The sequence below is a fragment of the Nothobranchius furzeri genome, chromosome 3 (genome assembly GCF_043380555.1).
Source record: "Nothobranchius furzeri strain GRZ-AD chromosome 3, NfurGRZ-RIMD1, whole genome shotgun sequence".
NCBI lineage: Eukaryota > Metazoa > Chordata > Actinopteri > Cyprinodontiformes > Nothobranchiidae > Nothobranchius > Nothobranchius furzeri.
Genome location: NC_091743.1, coordinates 47,292,204 through 47,300,207, shown reverse-complemented (window position 1 = coordinate 47,300,207; position 8,004 = coordinate 47,292,204). Strand labels below are relative to the sequence as shown.

The 8,004-nt window shown below is 41.1% G+C and overlaps 1 long non-coding RNA gene across 1 annotated transcript; it reads left to right on the top strand.

Annotated features, from left to right (window-relative positions):
- The first annotated feature begins 3,918 nt into the window (after positions 1–3,918).
- LOC139068852 (uncharacterized) lies at positions 3,919–5,843 on the top strand. The gene is made up of 2 exons (XR_011520106.1): positions 3,919–4,483; positions 4,580–5,843. It is a non-coding gene; the product is annotated as an uncharacterized lncRNA (long non-coding RNA).
- The last annotated feature ends 2,161 nt before the right edge of the window (positions 5,844–8,004 follow it).

The following is an 8,004-nucleotide window of genomic DNA, read 5'->3' as shown; positions in this document are numbered from 1 at the left end:
TTGCGGCGTGTAGTTCGCAGCAACAGACTTCACCTTCAAACCCTCCTCTCAGTTTTGACTTCGGTACTTCGCCCTTGTCCGAAGAATGGAAAGGGAGGATCACCAACAAACTTAACACTTACTCCGATGTGTTTTCGCACCACGATCTTGATTTTGGTCATACACAACAGATAAGACATCACATCAACTTAAAAGACGAGACCCCATTCAAACAGAAATCTCGGCCGATCCATCCACATGATTATGAAGCCGTGAGAAAACATTTGGAAGCCCTCTTGGAAACCGGTATAATAAGAGAGTCGGAGTCTCCATTTGCCTCACCAATAGTGGTAGTTCGGAAAAAGAATGGTGAGGTACGTCTATGTATAGACTATAGAAAGCTTAATCTGCAAACCATTCGCGACGCATATGCCCTGCCTAACTTGGAGGAGTCCTTTTCTGCTCTCGCTGGATCACAGTGGTTTTCTGTGATGGACCTCAAGTCAGGTTACTATCAAATAGAGATGTGTGAAAAGGATAAACCTAAAACTGCTTTTGTTTGCCCGTTTGGGTTTTATGAATTTAACCGTATGCCACAAGGAATAACAAATGCTCCAAGCACTTTCCAACGGGTTATGGAAAAGTGTATGAAGGACATTAATCTGAAGGAAGTGTTAGTTTTCCTAGACGACTTGATCGTCTTTTCCAACTCCTTGGAAGAACACGAAACCAGACTTTCTCACGTTCTTGAACGGCTTAGAGAATACGGACTCAAGCTATCACCAGATAAGTGTCGTTTTTTCCAGACATCTGTGCGTTATCTTGGACATATAGTATCTCGAGATGGCATAAAAACCGATCCAGATAAGGTGGAAGCACTCAAAACATGGCCGAAGCCTCAGACTTTGAAGGAACTCCAATCTTTCTTAGGATTTACCGGTTATTACCGACGCTTCGTTAAAGATTACTCAAATATTGTCAAGCCACTAACATCTCTCACGGCTGGTTATCCACCCAAACGGAAAAACTTTAAAACACCACCATGTAGATCAAAGTACTTGAACCCCAAAGAACCCTTTGGGAATCGTTGGAGCCAAGACTGTGAGAAGTCCTTTCAAACTATTATTGAAAAACTTACCACTTCGCCAGTTCTTGGCTACGCTGACGCAAAACTCCCATATCTAGTACACACAGATGCTAGTACGACCGGACTCGGTGCAGCGCTATACCAAGTGCAAAACGGTGTCACACAGGTAATCGCTTATGCAAGTCGCGGTTTAAGCTCTAGTGAAACTAGGTACCCTGCGCACAAGTTGGAGTTTCTAGCCTTAAAGTGGGCCATAACAGATAAGTTTCATGACTATTTGTATGGGAACACATTCACTGTCATTACTGATAATAATCCGTTAACTTACCTCTTAACAACGGCAAAACTCGATGCAACGAGCTATCGTTGGCTAGCTGCGTTGTCCACCTATAATTTTGACATCAGATACCGTGCAGGTACACAGAACGTTGACGCGGATGGCCTGTCTAGGAGGCTGCATGATAAACCTGAAGACAACTCAAAATTCACTGAGGAATGCCAACGACTAGATGAGTTCCGATCTCATCTTTTATCCTCTGTCAAAGAAGTCGAGCTTCAACTTCAAGCCGAAGCAGTGAAGGCAACATGCCAAAAGCACATGGTCTTGGATGAGACTGATTCTCCTTGTGGTTTAGTTCAGTCACTTGCCATGTCTGCAGCGGCCATTCCAGACCTATTCCAGTTGGAAGACAATAGTGACAGTTTCTTTGCTGTGCCCAAGTATAACCATGCTGACCTTGTCTCCTTGCAGAGGAAAGATCCAACCATTGGCCGAGTCATTCAGCTGCTTATGACTGACAATAAACCGCCAACTGATACTATTGCAGAACCCCCGGTGGTTCTTAACCTTTTGAGAGAGTGGAAACGGTTTGAGTTTCAAAATGATTTACTGTACCGGAGACGCCAATTAGGACCAGAGACATCATTGCAGTTAGTCTTGCCTGATTCATTACGTTCAACAGTCATGCAAAGCCTACATGATGATATGGGGCATCTTGGGGTTGAACGTACGACAGATCTCATTCGGTCCCGTTTTTACTGGCCAAGAATGGCTAGTGATATCGAAATCAAAGTTAAAACTTGCGAAAGATGTATCCGTCGGAAGGCCCTCCCTGACAAAGCTGCTCCAATGGTGAGTATTACCACCACCAGACCTATGGAGTTAGTTTGCATGGATTTTCTCTCCATAGAACCAGACAGTAAGAACACTAAAGATGTCTTAGTGATTACAGACCATTTTACAAAGTATGCAGTGTCCATCCCAACCAAAGATCAGAAAGCCACCACCGTCGCGAAGAACCTGTGGGAACATTTTTTAGTCCACTACGGGTTTCCTGAGCGTCTTCATAGTGATCAGGGACGGGATTTCGAATCACGTACAATCAAGGAACTTTGTTCTTTACTTGGTATCCGTAAAGTCAGAACGAGCCCTTATCACCCTCGTGGCAACCCCGTTGAACGGTACAATCGTACATTACTCAGCATGTTGGGAACTTTACAAGCCACTGAGAAACATCACTGGCGCGATTTTGTAAAACCACTTACTCACTCGTACAATTGTACAAAAAATGACGTGACGGGATACTCTCCCTACGAGCTAATGTTCGGTAGGCAGCCTCGGTTGCCTATAGATATTGCCTTTGGGTTACCGCATTTGAACAAGCCCTCTATAACTCATTCTCAGTATGTTAAAGAACTGAAGAGTCATCTGGAACAGAGTTATGACATTGTCATAAAAAACTCTCAAAAAACAGCGAGGAAGAACAAAGAACGGTTCGACAGAAACATTCGTGAGTCCACACTAGGTGTGGGAGATCGTGTTTTAGTCCGAAATCTTCGCTTAAGAGAAAAGCATAAATTAGCAGACAAATGGGAGCAAACAGTGTATATAGTTCTCAAACAGATGGAAAACTTGCCAGTATACACTGTAAAACCAGAGAACGGAGAAGGACCCAACAGAACACTCCACAGAGATCTTTTACTGCCTTGTGGTTTTCTCTCTTCATTAGAAAATGAAACAGAACGCGTTACGAAACCTAGCAGACCTCATACAAGACAGAGTTCAGCCTTAGAACCTGACCCAGATGAGCCACTTGACGAAGAGGTAGATGAGTTTTATTACTCTGATCTTCCACAAGTGCTAAACCGACCATCCTATCAAATAGCGGTCACCTTGCCAAATAGGGAACTCATAGCAGATTCAGGACCGGTAAATAATATTCAACAACAAAACACACTATCCTTACACACAGGGGATCGCAAGGAACCAACCTTAGCTGGTAATGAAAATGCTGAATTGTCCTTACTTGACAAAGGCATCAACACCGAAACATTCTTACCTGACAGAATGAGTGAAACTGCGACATTCTTACCTGAAAGAGTGAAAGAAGCAGCAACATACTTACCTGAAAAAACGAAAAAAAACGAAGTATACTTACCTGACGTAGAAACGGGGGATGAAACTAACACAAACCTACCTCAATTGGATGGTGTCCTAAAGTCGCAGCAACGTGATGTAAGTTTTGAACCCATCATACACGATCAGACACATACATCTGAAAAGACCAAAGTCTTAGAGAATAGCTCATCAGCTCTGTCGGAAACAGAGAGCTCACTTCGTCCTGTCTCAGTTGAGAATCAAACCGAAACGGATGAGCATGATACTGTGCAACCAGAGATGTATGTCAGGAGATCTGAACGAAGTAGTCAGCCTCCTCAAAGACTAACTTACTCTCAATTAGGCAATCCACTAGTGACCGTAGTTAGGTCCCTTTTCCAAGGACTTAATAAAGCTTTTATTGACTCTCTTACTCAAGAAGTTGTGTACCCCGTAGAAACAGTGCACAGGGACGTGCATGATATTTAATGGGGGAGGATGTAACCCAGAAGCTAGAACCTTAATGAGGTATTAACTAATTGGCTTACTAATATGATCCATCCTCAATTTAGATAAAATATAAAATATAAATTAAGGAAATTAACAATACTAATTAATAGATATCTAATTAACTAATAGATAATTTCATAATGAATTATTGGAAGGGTGAATAACTAAAATAACGAGTTTAATATTAAACATCGGTTAAAACAAGAATCTTGAACATCACTAACAGAAACAGAAGAGGAAAGCTGTATACTATTGGTCCAGGTGGGAATCTGAAATTTCATTGGCTGAGAGAAATAAGTCCCGCCTCCGCGAAATAAAACCGTGCGACGCAGCTGAGCGAGAGGAGAGACAAACGGCTGTGCAGCACGCAGATACAGAAAGCAAAGACTGAGCGGTTAGAGAGAGAGAGAGAGAGAAAAAAAAAAACAACGGTCGAGGCCGTGAAGAACCCTGATTTGGGTGCCGCATAGATAGAGGGAGAGGCGGACTTGACTCCTTCTAATAAGAGCTAGGAACTTGGAACCAACGCGGTGAGTAAAGAAAAAAGAAGAGAAAAAGCTAACGATGCAACTTAAAAAAAAAAAAGGAAACTTAAATAGCTTATCAAATTAATTCCATTCTTATAGATTTGTGTGGAGACGACAGAGTGAACCAATCCTCTGTAGGAGGGAACCGTTGGAGCGCGTTGGTGAGTGAATGAGATTAAATTCAGTAAATTATTAAATTCAAAAAGCTAATTACAGCAACCGAGGTGACAGCAGTGGGCTGCTAGACGTTAGATCCCAGGAGTTAACATCTCAAACTACCAGTTAACGGTGGTAGGGCATATAGGAGTTAACGGCTCAAACCGCCAGTTAACGGCGGTACGGCATATGGGATTCCCAGGAGTTAACGGCTCAAACCGCCAGTTAACGGTGGTACGGCCTAGATGTACAAGGTCCTCAGGGGCGTTATAGCTAACGCCATAGAATTAGCAATGCGTCCCTTAACCAAACATTTAATAATAAAAAAAAATAGATAAATAAAAATAAATAAAAGCTAACTGATTAGGGAGGAATTATTTTACAAAGGTGGACCAAAGGACCAGAATTTATATTTTGTTGAATTTTGTTATAGAACATTTTATTTATTTATTTATTTATTTATTTATTTATTTATTTATTTATTGTGTTACAGATATACAAGGTGTCACAATGCTGTATAGAAACACAACTAAATGTATCCTTGTTGTCATGAATGTATTTCTTGTTGAATAGTGTAGAGTAATAGAATCTAACTGAGCCTATTGAGCTGAACAATTGTTGTCATATGTAATTATATTTCCAGAGCTACTGAGAATTATTTTAATAGACAATCAAATTGATGTTATGTTAGTTGAACTGTGAACCCAAACATGATTGGCTATGCCAATAGAGTGAAGCATTTGTTTAAGTCTGTAAGACTTTATGCTGTGATGTGACGAGAAGGGTCGATGCCAACTCGCTAACAGTCCTGTTGTTTACAGGCTGGGTTTTTTTTTTTTCCTTGGGTTTGATCCCGACTCCTATGATCACTCACTTGGAACGAGAACTGGATTTCTTCCTGACGAGGGAGATGGCGAGCCTTAACCACTGAACGAACCAGGACATCTCAAGTAACTGAAGAGCAGACTGCTCTCTTCTGTGAACAATCTCAACGGTGCGGTAGGAAAAAATCGCACCACCGGACTCTGACTTTCACCCCAAGCGTGGGGATTTGACTTGACGCCGGCTGACTTGTGACTCATATGATCAAATCTCATACCGACCATTTTACTATTGTCGATTGTTTTCATCTGTTTTGTGTGTTATCTTTATGTGTTATATTTCCCATTATTATTAAAATTTAGTATATAAACCGTTTCATGCTATACCCGTGACTCCAGTCATTCTTAAACAACCTCCAATTCTCCCCGAACCTAATTATTGGCCCATTTGTTTATTTTTTCTTTTAATTATCTTATTGTATCCTGTAATCCGGTTACATTAGCAATGATGAACATCAGATGATTTTGAGAGCTGGCTGAATACTGAACTCAAAATGGCGTTGTTCTGCCTTATTAATCTTTGATGTTTTCGTTTCTGGACGAATCACAGCTGACAGATTATATAAACACCACAGAGACTCTGCCACGCTTCAGATGTGAAGGTTCTGATTGGAATTTGCGATCGGAATGTGTCATGATTATTTATCTTGTGAATCAGCTGACTAGTGGCCACCATACGTCATTTCCTTATTAAACATTAATCATAACATTGTGATTTCACAGATTGGTCACATGGTTATTATTGACTAACAGTTGTTTAGATTAGCTTTATTAAAATAGAGTTCTTTGACTAATTAAAAGAAAAGAGTTCATTCTTCGTTCTTCTGTCTTCACTGCTAGAATGTAAACATTAGAAGTTGTTGTAACTATTGGTCAAACGAATAATTTGTAAGCTTTTACTTACTTTTTGGATTCATCAATAAATTCGTAAATATGGAAATATTTACCGATTTATTAATTAATTTGGATATGAGAATATCCACGGGGCACCACCCCTTTTAACAGTGCAAAAATTGAATCCAAACCTCTTATCAATCTTGTCTAAACGTCCCGTGAATCTTAACGAGCTGCAATTAATTAATTCATATCACACAAACAAACTCAATCTGAGACAAAAATCTTAATTGGCAATACATTTATTAACTAATAGTATCACTTCAGCTCCTTCTGAAGCGTTTAGCCAATCAATATTAACCAACTGATTTTATCAAATGAATAACAAACAATAAAACAATGAAAATGATACTGTAAAACAATCTGACCCAATGGTGTAATCAAAATGGAGGGAGATCTGAAAACCCAAGATGGCTGATCCTTTGTCTGGCTGAAAGTATCAAACCATGTGTGTGTGATGTGTGTGTGTGTGCGTGCGTGTGCGTGTGTGTGTGTGTGTGTGTGTGTGTGTGTGTGTGTGTGTGTGTGTGTGTGTGTGTGTGTGTGTGTGTGTGTGGACTTTCAAACAGTTAGTGGCAAACTTTCATTTCACACTAACTTCCTCAAACACTTTAACTTTCTTCACAAGGCTCAAGAAGAACAACAACTCAATCAAAGCAAATGAAATATCTCACAGAGTCGGTCAGCCTGGCCACAGCTGACAGACAACAATCCAGATATTAAACAGTTAAAACAAACAGACCTTACTTAGATGATCCGATGGGCGTATTTTGGTACGGAGGAGAGCCCGGGGTTACTTTAAAGCAAATCCCGCGGTCTGATTGCTTATTTTGAGCTATATTAGAAAACGGGAAAGAAAGAGAGAGAAAACTCTTGACTCATCGTATCCGAAGCGTCCCCCGGAGTGGTGAATCTGACAATGGTTTTGTTGCTTTTCAGCGGCTCGGTGTTCGATCCACTTCAGCCCCAGGCCTCCCGTGTGCTGTCTGGAGCCGTAGCAACGAGGTGTCTTTCAACGCCAGTTGGACTGAACAAAAGACGATAAGTTTCGTTTTTCGTTGGGATTTATAGACTCCGCTGTCCAGCGGGAGAAACTCTGTGTGGCTCCAGCGCATGTGCAGAACTTGTTTCCGGTATTCAGCGCCACTTCCGGGAGCAGGGAATCCTGGGAAATGAAGTTTTAGCTGGCGCTGGAATATATTCTGCTTATCAGAGCAAAGATGACACAGTCTTTTGGAGAAAATGCTGAGTAGCAATTTCTCATGAGGGCAGACCCTCAACAAAGTGAATGCATGACCTTGAGGCTGTTTCATGCACACTGACACTGTGTCAAACAGAACAGCTGTTAGAGGGGAGAAATGGTTCCTTCATCACGTTACAATGATAACAGCTAGTGTTTCATGTGAAAAAGTTACACTTTAACTGTTTCTGTTTGCCCCCTCTCATGCCTGTCTTGAACCGGCCCTGGTGTGAACAAAAGATCTTTGCGTTTCGTGTGTTGTGAGTTTAGTGTAAGCATGTAAAAGTCGATTTAGATGCTCAGTGAATGTTTTTGGTCATCTGATTAAATAAGGATGTGTACAAGTACCAAAG